Source organism: Mauremys mutica, chromosome 9 (genome assembly GCF_020497125.1).
Source record: "Mauremys mutica isolate MM-2020 ecotype Southern chromosome 9, ASM2049712v1, whole genome shotgun sequence".
NCBI lineage: Eukaryota > Metazoa > Chordata > Testudines > Geoemydidae > Mauremys > Mauremys mutica.
In genome coordinates this window covers 38776458-38796308 of record NC_059080.1, presented here as the reverse complement: position 1 = coordinate 38796308, position 19851 = coordinate 38776458, and the positions used below count along the sequence as shown (strand labels likewise).

Here is a 19851-nt window from a genome sequence, read left to right as displayed (position 1 = left end):
CCAGTTTCTAGCTCCCTGCAGCCAGGCCCATCTCCCTCTGAATGCAGAGTGAGACTGTCTGGGCTTCAGTCCTCCAGCCTTTTATAGGGGCCAGCTGTGGCCTGATTGGGGTGTGGCCCAGCTGCAGCCACTTCCCCAATCAGCCCAGCTTTTAGAGCCACAGCTCTCAAGCCCTGCCAGGCCGCTTTTAAACCCCTCAGGGCAGGAGCAGGGTCCACCCTGCTACAGGTGCATACAGCTAGACACATACACACACACCTTGTTCTGTGTATAAATAGAGAGCTGCTGTCTTCAGGGTTGTCAATACAGCACTAAATTTATAATTGTGTGTGTATAAAACGTAGGTGGATGGGTGTAACTAAAGATAGACCTATATACCAGTGAAATGCATGCCACTGATTGTGTCATGCTAGCTGCCTCAACTGCTTTTTGCCCACTAATCCATCCCCCCACCATTTGCCCGAATGTTCCAAATCCATGAGCACCTTCCTGTGGGAGGAAATTTTCCTCCTTTCCGGAAATGCTCGCCTCAACAGCTCCTTTCCGGACTGGCAATATTCAGTCCTGCACTAGGTACGTGTACCAGAGATTTGCTTGCTTCTACCCTTGATAGGTCCCACAGTAGCAGACCGTAACATTGTGAGATGCTGGGACGGTTCCCCAGCTCGTAACGATTAAAAGAGACAGAGCTGTGTGCATTTACACCAGCTGATGATTTGTCCTGATGTGTGGAGATCTATTTTATGCCATTTTAAAGAGGTTCTAAAACATATTTGTTATAACTTTTCTCTCTCTAAGGCGTATGCAGCCACACTCCTGGCGTGAAGGGAGCTTGGCTTCACAGGTGGAGGGGTATGAATAATACCACCAATAAACTGATTTGAAAACTCTCTCATATAGCATTCCTGTTAAATACATTCCACATACAGAATAAACTACTGGGTGTCGTGAAGGTTTTATTATTGGCGTTCTTTTGAGCTGATCCTATGGCCTTGCCTCTTGTCATACAACCATGCTGCACTCAGGCTGGTCAAACTTTTCTACTGGATCCCCCACTGTGCATTACCGTAAATAGATATACCACCTGAGCAATGAAAGCTTCATTACTGGGCACTCCTGCAGGGGGCATATAATTAGCTTATGAGGTGTTGCCTATCTCTAAGGCTGCGAGTCTGTCATGGAGGTCATGGAAGTCACGGATTTCATGACTTTCCGTGACCTCTGTGACTTTTGCAGCATTTGGTGCTGGCTCGGGCTGCCCAAGCTGGCCAGCCCCTAGACCAATAGCATCAGTTTGGGTGTGTGGGAGGGAGGTAGAGGCAGGGGATTGGGGGGTGCGGGGGCTTACCTCAGGGTGAGGGGCTTCCCGGCTCCCACGGGCATGACCCTGCAGCTCGTAGGCAGAAGAGGGGCCAGGGGGCTTCTCACATTGCCTGTGCCTGCAGGCCCCGCCCCTGCAGCTCCCATTGGCTGCAGTTTTTGGCCAATGGGAGCTGCGCACAGAGCCCCCTGACCCCTCTGTCGCCTAAGAGGTGCAGGGACACTTGGAGCTGGGTAGGAAGCCCCTGCCAGCCCCGCCAACCCTCCCCGCCCCAGCACCAACAGGAGCCACACACCACTGCCTGCTCCTCCCCAGAACCAGCGGGGGTCCTGGCCTTGCCCCCCTCCCCCCCAGCACCAACAGTGTCCCGGGCCACCTCCCCCAGCACCTGCAGCACTCCCGGGCCACCACCCACAAGCACCCATGACCCCCCAGCTCAAGTTTTAGTTAGGGGTATATAGTAAAAGTCATAGACAGGTCACGGACCGTGAATTTTTGTTTACTGCACATGACCTGTCCATGACTTTTACTAAAAATACCTGTGACTAAAACATATCCTTACCTATCACTGCTTGCCTAGTATGTATTTCCTGTCTATTTCTTTGTCTTGCCTAGTTCACTTGGAGCAGGGGTTGTCTCTTGCTCTTTGATTGTACAGCACCTAGCACGTTACACTCTGATCTTGACTGGGATCCCCAGGCACTATCATAGTACATTTAATAAACAGTTATCCTATTTTGCGCATGTGACACTGAACCCCACATTCTTCATAGAAATATTGTCATGATATGAATATGGCATAACTAATATTTGTTTTATGCAAGGTGGGTCATGTGAGGTATCATTGGAAAGGTTATGATCTACTGAATGTGTTTATCCAATTTGTATGCGTGTATCATTTCTGTATCTGAGATTAGGAATATTGACTATGTAACAATTACAACTATGTGTGTACTTGGGGTAATGCCTAAATCAGCCTCGATGGGCCATTAGGAAGAACAGTAAGACTTGGAAGATACTAACCTCCTGCCTTCCTGAGAAGCTTCCAGTGTTGCTGTCTTGACACTACAGGGTCAGGTGATCTGGTCACCTGGTACTAGACACCCATCTTGGGCTTTCAGTGTTTTTCCATTCAAAGGGAGTGGGGGTCAGACTGTGAAACAAAAGATTCCCGCCTTATGGAAATTCTATTTAAGGCTGGGAAGTAAGTCAGACTCTTCTCCATTGCCTCCCTGCCCAAGAAGGAAGACTGCTGACAGCACCTGAAGAGAGAAAGGAACTAAGCTGGGGAAAGGCTGAGACAGGGGTCTAGTCTGTAAAGAGAAATAACTGGAACGCTAAGCTGCCGAAACTCTGCAACCTGCCTAAAACAACATTTAGGGTGAGAAATTACATTTTGTAACCTGTTTCTTTAGTTAATGAAGCTTAGGTTGCGTGTTTTGTTTTATTTGTTCAGTAATCTGCTTTGTTCTGTTTGCTATCCCTTATAATCACTTAAAATTTACCTTTTGTAGTTAATAAACTTATTTCTGGTTTATTCCAAAACCCAGTTTGTGCCGTTCATATGTGGGGGTGGAGGCAAAAAGCTGTGCATATCTCCCTCCACATTGAGGGAGGGGGTGATTTTTATGAGCTTGTGTTGTAGAGTTCTCTATATAGCACAGGACAATATTATTTTGGCTTTATACCCCCAAAGGAGGTGTGCATGTGAGTGCTGGCCATTCCCCTTGCTAAGTCCCCCCACACATCTGATTTCAGTCAGTGTCTGCAGCTGGGTGTGGCCTTACCTGTGTGTGTGCTGGAGAAGGCCTGAGAGCCTAGCACAGCAAGCACAGGTTGAGGAAACCCAGGGTGGTGGAAAAGGCGGGCTCAGTGAGACCCCAGCACATCAGGTGGCACCCCAGGAAGGGGGTTCAACCTGTCACAGCCCCATTAGACTAAGGAACAGCACAGGAAGCATTCAGATTAAAAGGAGATTTTAAGGAACTTGCTTGAAACACTGGCATTGCCAGGCAGAAGACACCATATTCTTTAAAAAACAGTTTTATCTGAAGTCAGGTCAAGAACTTTACTGAGTCTCGAAGACTCAAATTAGGTGCCATAAACCGCAGGATTGAAACACGGGATCTAACATTATTTTTATCACCTCCCATCAGTCGTGTCAAGGCAAGGATCCCATCCAGAACAGCAGGGTTCATTGTAGCTATGTCCCAGCTGATGATGACCATCTCTGGATAGTGGCTAAGCCTGAAAGGTTTCAGAAGGACAGTTTGTCTTTTGCAAAATAGACCTTCTACTCCAGGTGCATGATAAAATTAAACACCTTTTGCTCCGTGTCTCAGGCCAGCAGTTAGACCAGCAAGTGAGTGGGCATGAGGCACCAAGAATAAAACATTGTGGCCTGATTTTTGTGAGGGGCAGAGCACCTGCAGCTCCCACGAACTTAAAGAGGCCTTGTGGGGGTTTGGCATCTCTTCAAATCAGGCCGTAGGTGTGTTGATCTGTGTAGCTGGTGCTCATCACTGCAGTAGCTAGGTAGGTGCTAGGGAGTATTCCATATATCCACGTGTACTCCTCTCCCCTGCCATTGTACCCTTGCTCCACACAACTTCCTCCATGATGCTGACAAAATCCCTCTCTGGCAAATGTTCGCTGCCAGTAGGTGGTGACACAGTCCCCTTGGGGAAGAACGGGGACAAGCTCACCACCATGGGGTACCGCTGTATGTATGCTCTGTTTGTTTTGGGCCCAACTCAAAGCCCATTGACTTCAATGGCCCTTTCTGCATCCAGGCTGGACCTGCCAGTGAGCTGGAGGGTAGGCAGGGACCAAGAGGAAGGGTCCATGCCCGAGGCAGAGTCTGGCAGCCCCTCCCATCGTCCCAAGAAGGAATCTGCTGTAGGGGCTAGGCTACTTCCTGAGTCTACCGCCCTCCCCAGTAGAGGAGATTGAATGGGGATCTGTAAGTACCTACACTGGGAGAAGGCATTTGATACTAGAGGGCTCTTTAATATAGCAGCCAAAGACAGAACAAGATCCAATGGCTGGAAGGTGGAGTCACCAAAGTTCAAACTGGAAATAAGATACCAGGTTTTAACAGTGAGGGGTAATTAACTAGCCACTGGGCCATATTCCCAAGGGAGGTGGTAAATTCTCCATTATTTGGAATAGTTAATTCAGTCTGGATATGTCTAAAGTATCTGGGTAGCTCAGCCACCACATGTCTAGAGGCAGCAATCACGGGTTGGAATTTCCATGGCCTGTGTTGTGCAAGGTGTCAGATTAGATGACCATTTTGATCCTTTATGAGTTTAAAACCTATAAAAGACCATCAGCCTAGCAAATGTGTACTCATAAATCTGAAGTAAAACAGCCAAGATTTGGAAAAACCCAAAGAGAAAGTTGGATTGAATTTTAAGGCTGTTATAAAAGGCTTTGGCGCACCAGGCGAGAGGGACCAGCCTGCCATTTGTGAAGGAATTCAGACAGATTGCACCCTCACAATAATAGAATATAAACGATCTATAACTCTCACTCCCCTTATTTAACTTCTCTCTGAAGTTTATATGCAGTAATAAATTCCTGCTCTGCAAATAAGTCTGAGCTGATCAGGTAGTTAAGCATCCCCCTTGGTGTTCATTTCCCAGTTGACTCCCTCTCCATAATTATTCTGAGCAGGGGAGGGGAGGGAGGAGGAGGCTGGAGGATGGCGGAGAAGAAGCTCAGTATTTTTCCTGTCTGAAAAAGTCTGTACAGTAACATCCTTGAGGACCAGGAATCTTCCCACTCCCCGCGATGAGCTGAACACAAGTCAGGCAACAATAATGGATTAATAATTTGTCTCTTAAAAGGAAAGCCAATCGAAATCAGAACTGTTGAGTCTGAAAGAGATCCTCCAGCCACCTAGCGTGGCTCTGCGTCCATTCCCCGGCATCATGGCAGGACCGATTCAGTGATAGGCATTGCTATGCCATCTGACCGCTAACATCCCATCTCTGACAGCAGCCATACCAGCTACTTCAAAGGAGGGTACAAGAAATGCCATGTGAGTGACTAGGGCCCTGATTCAGCAAAGCACTCAAACCTGTGCTTAAGTACCATTTACTTCAATGGGATAAGCACATGCTTACATGCTTTTCTGAATCTAGGCCTTACGAAATAAGCTGCTCATGGGGGAGGTTGCATCCTACCTCCCACTAATTAGAGGTTGGTTCTGAAGTAGGAGGGTTTCTAGCCCTCTGGGGTTGGGCTTTTTCTTCAGTCCTAACGTAGCAGTGGGCTCTCTCATTAGCAGTAGGAAGGTGTGATCCTGATAAGTGTCCTTGATGACCCTTCCTGCTAGTCCCAGACCAATGTGTCACTATTGTCAGTGATGGTGTTTTGCACCATTCCTGTGCCACGCTGCCTCATTTCATGTAAGGTTATTCTAGCCTGGGTATAGCCAATAAAGGGCATCCCGCAGCATCCATTGGCAGTTTGTTCCATTGCCAGAGTTAGTCTTTAATAAACTTTCCCCTGCTGCAGAACCATTACTGCTGTTTCTGACCGTGCTGAAAAGTGAGGATCATGTGTCTCTGCCCTCGAAGATCATCCCCACACAGCTGTAGACACCAGACAGGGAGAGGGGACAGGTTAGTGCCCTATGTATCAGGCTGGGAAGAGTTGGAATCCCAGCTGAGAGTCACAAGTTCAGCCCAACCCCTCTTCTTTCTGAGCTAGGTTCACTAAGGTCCAGGCAGTTGAGGTGGACATTTTTCAGGACCTTAACTAAACTTCATTGACCCCTCCTGGGTCCTTCAGGTGATTAAGGTCTGAATACCTAGTGCAGGACTGAATATCGCCAATCCTGAAAGGAGGAAAACTTTCTCCCACAGGAAGTTTGGAAGCTGCTCATGGGGGGAACGTTCTGGCAAATGGTGGGGGGATGGATTAGTGGGCAGAAAGCAGGTGAGGCAGCTAGCATTACACAATCAGTGGCATGCATTTCACAGGTATATAGGTCTATTTTTAGTTACATCTGAGAGAACCAGGAGCCCGCTGCCCACCAGGACCCCCAGTGCCATCTACCATAGGAGCTCCCTGCCTCTCAGCAGCCTCAGTACGCCTCATGAGCCCCCAGCACCGACCCACCCACCTCTCCCCAGTTTCCAACTCAGACTCCTCCCATTCCCAGCTCCACCTTCAAGTGCTCAACTATCCAAGCCACAACTGTCTAGTTTTGTATGGCTCCATGTACTACTTCCGCCACTGCTCAGGATAGATTGTGTTTATGGCCTGGTGAAAATTATGTGCAAATAAGATCATGCATTGATTTGCATAGACTGTCACACGTGGAGCAGCACAAAACTTGGCAGATATGCTCTTTATCTAGCAGCGTGCCAGTTGGCCCCTGGCATCACATAAAGTAGCCTAAAGGAAGCTGCTGTCATGGCCCCAATGGATTGTTGTAACAGCCAGGCTGCATGGAAATCCCAACCGCCCTCCTACGTCAGACACTGGGAAGGGAGTGGTGACACTGGCATTGTGCACCAGAGAATTCCCCCCAGGCACCCAATTTAGGGCCATGCCTGGAGAGGGCATAACATAAAGCAGCCTCTGTGCAGAGAAAACCTGAGCCATAGACTCGTCCCATGTGCTCTTGCCCTTGGAGCTACACAGAAGCTGACAACCCCCTCCCCCAATCTCATCAAAGGCTTCCCACTTCACTCCTGTGTCTCAGACTTGGATACCCTGGAAAGAGCGGGCTCTTCTTTTAGTGTGTTAGCTGGAGGTCTGAGGTAGTGCAGTAACTGAACCAGCCTGGGAGATTCAACCTGAGTGAGGCAGCAGCTGGCCCGGAGCTAGGCGATACGGTGGCAGTCCTAGGGAGATTAAACCCAACTCCCTCCCCTACTCTGTGCAGCATTGGTTCCTGAAACCTGGTGAGACCAGGCCTAGCTCCCTCACGTCCTCAGACTCTGTGTGCCCCCCAATTGCAGCTGCTGGCCTTGGGGCACTGTTAGCCTGGATCCTGTGAGTCCCCTCACGGTGACCAAGTGTTTTGTGCTTTGCCTTTTTCCTGAGCCCTCGTCGCTGTAGGTTTATCTTGCCCAGTGCTTCTGGCAGGCTCACCCCCATCCCAAGCCAGGCTGGCCCAAGCACAGTGAGGGAGAGCCCTGGCTGAGCTCACATGTGCCTCAGACCAGCATGGCTCAAAGTATGGCCAGAGTGGCAGTATGTGTGAGTGAGGCTACTGTGGAGGTCCTGGCTTTAATGTGGCAAGAAAGATAGGAGGGTCCTTCTGCTTAGAAACAGTCTCTGCCTAACACTTCCTACCCCAGCTGTCCTTCATGCTGCTCGGTCAAGCCACGCCCAGCTCCAGGATGGGATGTGTCTGGGCTTTATAGGAAAATCCTGTTCTCCCAGCAGCCTCAGCCTTTGTATATCCAATAGCGGGCGCTTACTCAGGCGCCCAGTCCGTTGTCCTCCCACACCAGCTCCATGTGACTCCTTTCATCCAGCACCCAACAACCATAGTCAGTAATGTGCCTCCCTTTGGATATCACCAGTGGTACAGCAACTCTGGAATGGGATCTCTTGCTAGCAGCTCGTCGGCTATTCCTTCCCAAACCATAATAAATACAAAATGGGAGTCTAACTCCTTTTCTGACCAAGAGTCTGGAGCTGTCACATGATGTCTCAGATCCATGCGACTCATGTTTCCAGGTATGATTATCCATTACCTTGCCTAGCACCCTCTCCAAGGGCAATAATATAATAATAATGCCTTTGGGACTGTCCAACCCCTCCCTAGGGACAGACCTGTCTGTGACAAGGGCTTCCTTCCTGAGACCATCCACATTAGCTTAATGACCCCATGGAAATCAATGGGATGGTTTTGGGGGCTGATCATAGTCTGGCTCTGTGCAACTGCCCTAGGAGTTCAAGACGGAGTTAGATTCACCCCCATCACTGCCTGACCTTCCTGGATCACCAGTGCAGCATGGTGAAAAAAGCAGGAGCTGCTTGGCCAGAATTTCCACCCATCCTCCATGCAAGCGGGTGGGGACTGGGGAGGGCTCTGGAAGGGCCTTGACTCCACCCCAATGCACCAGCCTGTGTAGCTGAGCCAACGAAGAATAGCGGAGTAATGAGCTGTTACTGGTCAGTGCAGTTAGCAGCTTACAACCATCCAGGAGCAAAGGAGGTGCGGAGAACTGTGATTCTGAGATACAGTTCCACCCAGATACGCACCAGCCCTTACGCAGCGGTGAGAGGGCTAAAAGCAAATGATCTCATTAGCTCTTCGTTTGTAGCTGATTGGAGCAGACAGCAAAGTAACTGATTCCTTGTATGTATTTGCTGAACAGTAACATGAATCAAGGGTAGAGATATTTAGGCTAAAGTTCCCCTTAACTGCAGTGACAAGGGTAAGGCCAACCTAATGTTGGGTCAGCACAGCTCTGAAGTCAACGGTGCTAACCCTGGTTAGCTGAGGATGTGGCACGCGGTGTTTATTTCACATAAAGCCAAAAAGCCACGTTGATGCAACACGAAGGTTGCACAGGTTAAAAATCACAGAAGTCAGGAAATGCCAAAGCTGAGAGGTTCAGCAGCAGCCTTAACTGAACGACAGCGCAAGGCCAGTATGCTTTATGGAATACATTAAACGCAGAGCACACACTATGCAGCTAAAATGTCAAGCGAATAAGCAAGGAAAGTGGATGCAAAGTGGTGCAAAATTATATTGCTTCTTATCTTTGATAATCCTCTTATGTATTGCTTCTCTTTTATCCAGCGTGTTGTCTTTCAAAGGTACTGATTCAGCCCCCCATGACTAGTATCTGAAGCCCGGATCTCAAAGGTATGTAGGGCCCTAACTCCCAGGCGTGTTAGGCACTTGTGTACCTGAGAGGGTGTGGGCCTGTGCGAGGTAGGGCAATGTTGTATTTCCAGTTTGACAGGCAGATCACTGAGGCAGTGAAAGGCAAAGTGTGAGATTCACAAAGGGGACCTAGGCACTGCAACCTTGAGGCCAGCTTTTGGTACCCTACAACCTCATGGAATCCACAGCCTCGAGCTGGGACTCACAGTATGTGGGGGCAGGGGAGAGGTCTCTAACTGGGATCCACAGAAGCCAAATGTGGAATGGGGAGCTGCCTACACTAGCCAATAGGAAATGCTGGGGGGTGGGGGGAGTTAAGTCAAGGGAGGGCCCTAGCCACTGTCTTTGAACATCTCCTGCTGAAGTCGTTCCATTCTATACAAATGACTAAATCACTGGGACGGGGCCTCCCACACCCTAACCACTGGACTAGAGGGTCATTCTCACTCTTTGGGCCAATGAATATTCAGCAACTTATGCAAAGTGGGACAGCTTCACTAGGGCAGATTGAGACCCCCCTCCCTACAATATCCCGTAGCCAGGAGGCTAGGGCACCTCCTGAGGGGGTGGGGCCAAGGGTTGAACCCCCATCTCCTGCCTGGGCGAGTGCTCTACCCACTGAGCTAAAGGTTGGGATGGGGCGACGACAACTCTGGCTGCGTCTGTGCAGGGCCTGGTGTGTGGGGAGGTGGGGGAGTTTCCACTAGGCTGGGCCCAGCCGGCAAGACAGGCGCTGAGGCAGTGCACGTGCTTGCTGGCAGATTTTTTTTAGGCCTAGGAGACACTATTGGCAGAAACTTGGGTGCCTAGAAGGTTAGGTGGCAGCTGAGCAGGGGGTTCCGAGGATCAGAATTTTGGACGTAGGCACCTAACGCGGCAGTTAGAGAGAGATCCATAAAGGGCTGTAGGCACCTACGCCACTTGCCTGATGTCACAGAGGAAGTTTGTGGCAGTTGGGAGGTGGTGGAGAAAGTGCCTTTAAAACAGTGCCTAAAAATCCCACACCAAAGTGTTTGAGTGAGCCCTTGTCAGGCCCTGCTGAAAATTCCCAGCTCTAGTAGAACATATTTATGGTATTTGTCCTGCAACAGGAACAGCAAAAGAATCAATCTCCCGCTTTGGTTGCTCCTAAGTCTGGACTCAGGGTAAAGCCATGATTGAGCCTGTAATGAGCTACCCATTTAACCAAGGAAATGGGAGTAGAGAGTGCTCCACATGAGCAGCTTGGCTGTGTTAATTTACCTCCTTTCCTGCCTTTGTGTGATTTATTTTTTAAAATATTCGATTCATGGAGTTCTTTCCATTTAACTTCATATGTTTTAAAGGGCAGGAGGGGAGAATTGCCCATGCTTAATAACTGGTACATTTCAGATCATCTCTGAAGTTCATACCTGGTTCAGTGGATGGGGTGTGGAGGGTTGGGTTCCCCTTTACTGCTGCTCTTGGCCTCGGGATAGTTGACTGCTAGGCTGCTCTAACAGGGTAGCAGCACATCTGTTTGCACGGATGGCTGCAGAACAGATGTGTAATTAAAGCTTGGAATTTGCAGTTTTGCAGAATGCAGAAAGACTTGCCCAGCCCCTAAAGTTGCCTTGTTTGTGATTCAGCTTCTGTGACTTTTGCTCTGTCCCTGCTGTTACAGCAGGGGCATTTGGGGATAGTTTTGCCAGGTGTGTAACTCAATAAGCTACTTAACATCTCCCTCCCGCAAATGATTCCAGCAGGAGCAGCAGTTCCTCCCCCTTCTCCTAGCACCCTGAATGAAAGGACCAGACCCCCACTCCACTCCAGCACACACTGTTGCGGGTGGTTCATCACCCCAGGCGAGGCAGGGAAGTTGCCAGAGTTGGCTCTGGTTTTCAGAGGGGGTTCATTGATCTCCATCTCCATAACTGGGAAGTGTCTGTCCTCAGCCGTGCTGCCCTCTGACTGAGCAGGAAATACAGCTCAGTGTTTGAATGGGGGGCTCGGGAACGTGATGGAGGGGGATATGAAAGGCCCGTGTATGTCTCATGCACTCAGATAAGGAGCTGTGTTTCTTGGGTCTCCGCCGACTGTTATGGTTGTGACCTCCTGTTGGAGTGGTGACTCTTTGGGGGTGAGGAGCAGGTGGAGAGCGGAAGGCAGTAGAGGCTAGCTGGAGTGCTCTAAGGGATGGCCATGCCCAACACATCCGCTTTGAAATCTCCACACACCAGGGGTCGACTTGGCTCTGTGCCAGCCGAGGCAGGGACACTGAGTGCAGGGCAATTTACCGTGTGCATGTCTCTGGGCTGAGACCTCCGTCTCGATCCACTCTGCAGCAGTGGTTACGATTCCAGATGCTTCTTGCGAGAGGAGTGATTTGGTCCCTTGTCCCTGGCCACCTCCTCACCCCACTGCTGTGTCAGGTGCTGTTAGCATGTTGTCTGCCTGGCTGTAGCCCTCCTGTCCTTAAGGTGCCTGTCGCAAGGATTGCTGGGGCTGGAGGCCGATTTTGCTTACAGTAGGGTAATTCTGTTGCCTGGAATGGAGCTGTTTGTGGATTTACACCGGTGTTCCTGAGATGAGACTCTAGGACCTGGCGGCTTTAACGCTGAACCACTGTGTGAGCTTCCACAAGTCACTCATAGAAGATTAGGATTGGAAGGGACCTCAGAAGGTCACTTACTCCAACCCCCTGCTCAAAGCAGGACTAATCCCCAGACAGATTTTTACCCCAGTTCCCTAAATGGCCCCCTCAAGGATTGAACTCACAACCCTGGGTTTAGCAGGCCAATGCTCAAACCACTGAGCTATCCCGCCCACTCATCTGTGTTTCAGTGAAGGAGGATTATCACTTTCCCCACCTGGCCTGGGAGGGAGGGGGGTGTAATTCATTAGCATCTGTAAAGAGCATGGGGATTTTGTGGTGCAGGGCTGGGGGTATTGTGCTAGCTGGGAAGCACTTTTGGATCCTCTGGGATGGAAGGCACTAGAAGACTGTGAAGTTTTATCGCAGATCTGGCAATGTGGAAGAGTCTTGCAATTACAGAGCACTTTTCCTTTTGCGACACCCTGCTGGGGAAGGGACATGTGGATTCTGCCTTGCGCTATCAGCTTTGTTCATTTTTAGGACATGTAAAATACAGCCAAGGCTTATTCTAGGCACTGTCCATGGCAGCAGGCACAGAAATGCCACGCCCTTCTCCATTCGAGCCCGTGTGATGGATCTGGTAATGTTCAGAATCAGGGATGGCATGAGGCAAGGCGGTTGTTTCTTGCTTGGCATTCAGCATATAGCAGGAGGATCTGACCTTGCTCTCTCTCATGTTCCTATACCTGCTATGGACTGGCTACAGAGCTTGCTTATACACACCAGCTGTGTTCATCATAAGATCCTTTAATGCTCTGCCAACTATGGATGGGTTGATTTTTAAATCAAAGCAATTTAAATCACAAGTTTAAACCATGATTTAAATCAGCAAGCAGGAAGCCTTGATTTAAATAATTTATTTTAATCCTGTTTTGCATTGTTTACTTAATTATTTTCCTAAAGAATGGTTGATTCTGATTAGCTGGTGACCATTAAAACATGTTGTTTGCAACTAAAAATAGTCTTTACCCTAAATATGGTGCTGCTTTTTGCTAGCCAAGAGGAAACACTGTATTTATACATGCTTATTTAAGCAATTATATAGCTTACCTTCATTTAGATTCTGAATTTTTGAATTTTTTTATGTTAGAAAATGGTGAATGATGCATTTCTCATTTACTAGATGATTCAGTTTTTACTTGGGATTTGTGTCAAGCTCTGTTTGGATGGAAATTCAAAGTCAATTAAAAATACACCAAAAATAGCATCTTAAGGTAGTTTTATTCAATTAAAAATATTAAGTGCTGGATACATAAGAGGGAAGAAAAGTTTATCAAAACATGTTTTTGTTTTCCATTTAAAACTAACTGATTTATTAAACAAAGGAAGTAATAGCTGTAGTGAATTAATTGAATAGATTGTTTCTGGTGACCCTGTCCTTCAGGATTTTAGAACTAGTAGATCTCTTCCTTTCACAACTAGTTGTTTGTAGATTGGAAAAGAACAACAAGCTTTCCTGCTTTTTCAATTCAGAGTTGGTTTGAAAGAACTAGTCATTCATCTGAACTAGTTGAATAAACTGAAATTAAGAAAATATTTTCTCTGCACCCGCAGAAGAGGATACTGTTCTCCGAAGCTGGTTTAGCACTTAAAAAAGCTCTAATTCCAGGGACATACCCAGTGACTTCCCCCAGTTCAGTGGTCTGGCTTACTTTAAAACATAGCAACAAGAATGTATTAGTTAATAGTATTTTTTGTAATTAATTTAAATGATTTTAATATGTTATAATAAGTTTAGGCTTTAACAGAGGTTGCCATATTTTGAAATTTAATTTTAAAGAGGTTTATTATTAAAAAAAACCCTTATGTTTAATTTAATTTTTAACTCATGGGGTTTTTGTCCTCCTGATAGAAGAGGTTTGGGGCACATCTGGTGGTTACTGGGCAGGAACTGCCAGTGTTTCCAGCTTCCCCAGCCATGCCCAAGGCTGCATTCCACGGTGCCTTCAAGCTCAAAACTTTGCATGCTCTGCTGTTGGACCCTGGGCACTGCAACTTCTGGCATCTTCAGGCTGCTGCAGAGATCAGAGCTGCAGCTGCTCCAGCTGTTCTTTGCACAGAGCTTCAGATCCTGGGCTGCCCTGGTTAGTGCAAGAGCAAAACTACAGCCATCGCAGCGGCTCCTTTCCCAGTGCTGTAGGCCCCAGGGTCACAAGCAGGATGTGGGTCTGCTGCTGGTCTCTACGGCCTTCAGCTGTCCCAGACCCAGAGCAGCAGCTCTTTGCCATGCTGACCTCTGTGAAGTTGGTCTGGTGGTAGCAGAGCAGCAGTGCAGGGTCACTGCTGACATATTCACGAGCAGGGAGGATGGTTTTTTTCAGTAATATTTCACGTGGCCAAGGACTGCAGCCTGGTGGTTTGGAGCAGTGATCCATACATGCTGGACAAACCTCGATCCGTCTGAGGTACCCAGCCACCCCGATCCTGCAGTGTTTCTTCCTGGCGCGTCCCCCTTCAGATCTGGGCTCTGGAGACTGGGATAATGTGTGAGGAGGTGACAGCCTGCCCTGGTGCTGGTTGTAGAGCACATCATCAAGCTGGTTACAAATATTTACCCTGTGGCAGTGCCCCACTGAAGCCAGCTCAGAGCCCCCCGCGGTGTGAGCTTCCCAATGGCAGTGCCCTGTCAGAGCCGGCTACAGCCTTCCCCGCGGTGTGAGCTTCCCCATGGGAGTGCCCTGACAGAGCTGGCTACGGGGCCGCTCATGGTGTGAGCTTCCCGAGGGCAGTGCCCTGACAGAGCCGGCTACGGGTCCCCCCACGGTGTGAGCTTCCCGAGGGCAGTTCCCTGACAGAGCCGGCTACGGGCCCCCCCACGGTGTGAGCTTCCCCATGGCAGTGCCCTGACAGAGCCGGCTATGGGCCCCCCCTCGGTGTGAGCTTCCCCATGGCAGAGCCCTGAGAGAGCTGGCTACGGGCCCCCCCATGGTGTGAGCTTCCCCATGGCAGTGCCCCACTGAAACCGGCTTGGCAGTGCCCTTTCCAAGAAGTGTGAGCCGCCTCACAGTTACAGCAGTTCCTGTCATGCAGTGTGACCTTCCCCCAGCAATGGTCTCTCCCCCTTCCAGCCGCTCCTTTTCCACTCTTGTGATTGGAGATGCTGCTTTAAGCAGGCCAGTGCCTCCCCCCATAAGCCTCTGCTCATGTCTTCATGGTCAGTCTGGCCCCATCGCCCCACAGAGGAAGGGCCTTCCTCACCTCTCACTGCATAAAGATCTCCTGAGTAGAATGCTGCTGCCAGCGCCTGCTCCAGGGCATTGTGCCTCAAGATGGTACAGTGCTGGCAGCAGCACTGCAAGTCTTTCCCTGCCTTGGCCTGGAGGGACCCCATAGGGGGTGCCAGGGCAGGTCAGTCTCCACGACCCTTTCGCTCGTTGGCCTTTGTGCTGCTGCCCCTCTGCCTACGAGGAGCTGCACTGAGACCTACCAACTCAGTTCACGTTGCCGTCAAACAGACATGGCTTTCGGTGCATGCCCCCCCCAGGCTGAATTCAAACCTTCAGCCCAGAGGTGAAAGCCTCTGACTGAGCCATTCCAGCACCCGATCAGCCCTGGCTTTTAATCCCCCCCCCTTGTTAGAATAAGCCCAAACCCACCCCCCATTGGGGAAATAGAGCAATAGAAACCAGTTGAAGGGGACACCTGCTCCTCCAGCCTACAGTGTGAGTCCTGGGGTCTAGCTGCCGGCCCCACCTAGAAGCTGGTGAGCTGCAGGTCACTGCTCCTTGGTGGGTATAATGTACTAGCTCCTGGTGTCGGCTTCCTGATTTGAGAAAGAGCGAGAGGCGGCTGTGTTTACCAGCTCGCTCCCTGCCGTGGTTCTGGGGCTGAGCCAGCCGGCTTCTTTAAGATTCTGGTCACAGCAGGTGCTGAATTTCTAAGGCTGAGGTGATCTTTCTCTTTCTACACAGACGCCGTGGTCCGTCCGTGCTGGGCAAAGAGAGAGGGGACAGGGGAAGAGGTCAAATATCCCGCCAGCCGCCTCGGCCAGAGGGAGCAGACAGTGAGTATCATGCACCACGAAGCAGCTCGTAAGTAGACAAGACTCTCTTGGCTTTTATTGTATTTGGCTTTGTTTTGGGAATATTTCCATCTCTGCTGAGCCCAGGGGAGAGGCTGGGCTGGCGGAGACGTGGCAGCAGGGTTCAGTCCCCACTGTGCTCAGTGATGGCTAGAATGTTGCAGCGAGATGCCGTGTGTCCCTTCTCCACTGTGTGTGTGTCTGTCGCACAGGCAGATCAGTGGCTGCGCTCGATCTCCTTTAAAGCACCACTAGTCCCTGTTCATTAGAATCAAATTTATTAGAGTCACAGAGGGTGGGGAGAGAGAGGGAAAAACTAAATCAAGTCCTTAATGAAATGGTCTGCCAGGCAAGCTGTCGGCCACTTAACCTGTCAGCAAAACAGAGACTCCAAAATGCTGAAGGGGGAAAAGGAGCAGAGGGAATCAACTGCCGATTTCGCCTCCTGCTCGTTGCAAGAAGAGTGCTGGGAGGAGGGCGTGGGCTGTTTGTCTTTCTGAGGCTTGGTATTGTCTGTACCCCCTCCCCCAAGGCACCCAGCTTTGCCCCACTCGAGACCTCCCTGTTTGAATCAAGGATGGGATTTCATTCCCCATGCCCAGTCAGTCCCGGGCTTCCCTTCATGGCTCCATCAGGAGACCCCCCCACTCTGTTCCAGAGGCAGGGGGAATTCAGGCTGTCAAAGTGTCCCCTCCAGGCCTTTCCCACTCTCCAAGGGTGAGAGGAATTTGGGCTGAGGGACTGTTCAGTCCGAGGATTCCCCAGCCAGTTCCATGGTAATCCATCCCCCTGCTTTCTGTTTGTGTATGGAACGGAAGGGTAAGCCTTTTAGGCATAACGGCAGCTCTAAGGATTTCACTCTGATCCGGTGCTTCTGTACATCTAACTGTGGAGAACAAAAAACCTGAAACCTCTCCAAATCTGAGAAGAAATGCAGGGAGCTTCCAGTATTGACAGGAAAACATTGACTGGAAGGATTTGAAAATCAGGCAAGCCCCCTTCTTCGAGAGGCATTCAGACAGGTTTCATTGGATACAGAGAGATCCCCTGTACCCGCGCACACCCATGGGGTTAAGTCCATATGCCCACCCCTTGCACACATTGCCCAGGGCTCTTACAAATATATCCAAGCATCCTGTAGTCATGCACATGAGCACATTGCATGGAGCCTTTGATATGCTTCTGCATAGAGACACTGGTCCCTAGAATACGGTCATGCGCAGGGTCTTTGGATACATGTATGCATGAGAGTGTCCCTGCCCCACACAGACAGTTCTCTAGCATGTGAACATACAACCCTATGTGTTGTTATAACACACACGCACCAATGGACAGGCTGATCTAACACACATAGATACAAACATCTGTTCAGGGGCAGAGCACTGGATTGGAACTCTGGAGACCTGAGGTCTATTCCCAGCTCTGCCACTGAGCTGATGGGTGACCTTAGACAAGTTCCTGCCCCTCTCCGTGCCTCGGTTTCCCCTCCCACCTTTTCTCTGTGTCTGTCTGGAGTGCAAACTCTTCAGGGCAAGAGCTGTCTCTTCCTATGTGCATATGCATAGTGTCTGGCCCAGTGGGACACTGATCTCAGGTGAGGGTATCTAGGTGCTCCTGTAATCCCAGTAGTAGTAATGGAGTCAGGCGTGCAGTCTCCTGCAGCAGACATACCCATGCATGGGCATGTGATCACCAGCACGGCCACCAGAGCTGTGAGCATTGCAGACTTGCCCGTGATGTTGGCCCCAAGCAGGAGATGATGTTTCACTGAGATGTGATGCTGCTCACAGGGTTATTAAGATGCTGCTAGCTCTCTCTGGTCATCGCTTCCTCTCCGTGGACCTGCTACTCTGGTTGAAGCAGGTTCATTAGCGTTATAATGTGAGATGCTGGCTGGCAAAGAGAAGTAGTAAAGTATGACCAAGAACTAGGAAAGGGAGAGAACTAGGCTCTGGCTAGCTTGGCAAACCGGCATGGGGATGAGCTTACTGAGATGAATGCAGGCAGTGACTGAAGGTCATTCGCATTTGCTGTCCATCTGGTGCTTTATGTACGATGAGTTTGGCGGATCTCAGTCAAGTCCTCAGGGAGACACTTGGCCCCATCACAAACACCTTCAGCACAGTGGGCACGGACTGGCTTCCTTGTCAGTCTCACAGAATGGCCAGTGACTGAGTAGGCCCTGGAGACTGAGCTCTCTTCTCAGCCCTGAAGGGGGCGCATTGTCATGAGCGTGGGGGGAATGCTTGTCCTGCGGGCGGCTGCAGCTGGGCGGGAGATTAAAAAGAGCAGCAGTCGCTCCCTACTGGCTGCCTCTCTGCTGCAGGCAGCTGGCTCCCGCTGCAATGGCCACCAGAGCTGTGCTCACTACAGCGGGGCAAGGGTGGTTAGAGAGCTGGGAGCCAGCTGCCTGTAGCCGTTGCCTGCCACACAGTCCTGGTCCATCAGCAGGGATGGACAGCACATTGCTGGGATGGATTCCAATGTGTAGCCAAACCAGGGCTGCTGGCAGGTATTGCCTTTACCACCGCTAGAGTCGCTAAAGAAGGGAACCTGCCATTACATGAGATGAGCATTCCTGTGGTGACGGCTACACGTGCCAGAGCAAAGAATCACAGAGCCTGTGGCTGGGTAGCATTCAGTCCACCAGCCTACTCTCCAAAAACACAGCCCCTCCCACCTCCCCTTAATGGACACCACTACCCTGGAGCCATAAGGCAATTTCCAGTCCTAAGTGACGTTATAATTAAACTGCCACTAGAGGGCATTTCACACTACAGCTTAGTTTGTCAAGTATTTACTACTGTGGGTGCCTGCCTGAGAGGCTGTGGCCCCTGCGCCTGGTGAATGGATCTGGGGGCTGGGTTGCCCATCAAAATGAGAGGTTATTTTTGTGCCTGTTACTTCATTTGTTATGTTCCTGCTGTACTTGCTCTTGGTTAAAGCTCTGTTCCTCCGGGAACCACGCAGCACTTTGGAAGGGGGGCTTGCTTCTTGCTGTGCGGACAGCCCCAGGAGCTAGATTTCCCAAAGAGCTCAGTCCCCAGCATGCACAGCGCTTGAGACTCTTGCCACTTACGGCAGTGGAGGTCCCCTGCGCTGCCCAGATTGTGGAGGAATAGGGACCAGTCTTCTGGAGACAGGAGCAGGTCCCTCTAGATCAGCTGATTTATGGTATCCCCTCCCTTGCTGGACCTCTGTCTATCCCGTGCTCACAGCATGGGCTCTCCTGGCGATAGCCCTATGCACTCCTGGTGCATCTCTCAGCCAAGGACCTCAGTGACCTGGAAAGGTCAGCCTTGCCTCCAGCATCCCATGTGGTCTTATTCCCAGTTTGCAGGAAGCAGAGAGAAGCAGTGACCTCCCCATAGTCACACACTGAGTCAGCGGCTGAGCTGGGGACTAGCCCGGTGCCTTAGCTGCAAGACCCTCACTGCAGATGGAAGCTAAGGTTCAGCCAGGTTAGGTAACGTCTTCTGAGCTAGCTGAGGAGCTGAGACCTGATCCCAGTCTCTTGGTGCTCTGAGCAGTACAGGCTCCACCCCTACACATGCTCTTAGAGCAAGTGGGCTTGACCCACATCGTCCTTGCTTGGTGAACAAGGGGGTTGTGCGAGTGTGAGCAGAGGCTGCCTGTGAGTGCAGGCTTCAGTAGTAGCTGTAACCGCACTCTGAGCCACAGCGACTCCCGCACCCTTATTGCAGGGTAATGAAAGGGAGGAGCAATCTGAGGGAAGATGGACTTAAACCCACTCTCCACCATGCTGAGGCCCTGGGCTCCTCTCTGTGGCCACTCTTTGTGCTGTAGTAGCCCTTCGAAGTCCCATTGTGCACTTAATGAGACACAGTCCCTGCTACAAACTGCTTCTGATCTAAATGGAGGGCGGGGGCAGCGGAGGTATGGAGTACGACCATGTCCGATAAGTAACCCATGTCTCGCGCCTTCCATGCCAGTGTCAGAGCCACCAGGCTGCACTGCCCCTCTGCTTCTGCTCTGAGGCAGGAGTAACTGGAGGGTCCTAGCAGTGCTCT

At 50.3% G+C, this 19851-nt stretch overlaps 1 protein-coding gene across 2 annotated transcripts in view; it reads left to right on the top strand.

The window, feature by feature from the left end:
- The window catches only part of FRMPD3 (FERM and PDZ domain containing 3), a 139132-nt gene that overhangs the window by 41937 nt on the left and 77344 nt on the right, over positions 1-19851 (top strand). Inside the window, exon 2 of one of the 2 annotated variants that reach the window (XM_045031004.1) lies at positions 15711-15830. The gene's annotated coding sequence lies outside the window, so the exon portion shown is untranslated. The remainder of the gene's footprint in view (positions 1-15710; positions 15831-19851) is intronic. The other variant, XM_045031008.1, reaches the window with a different exon arrangement.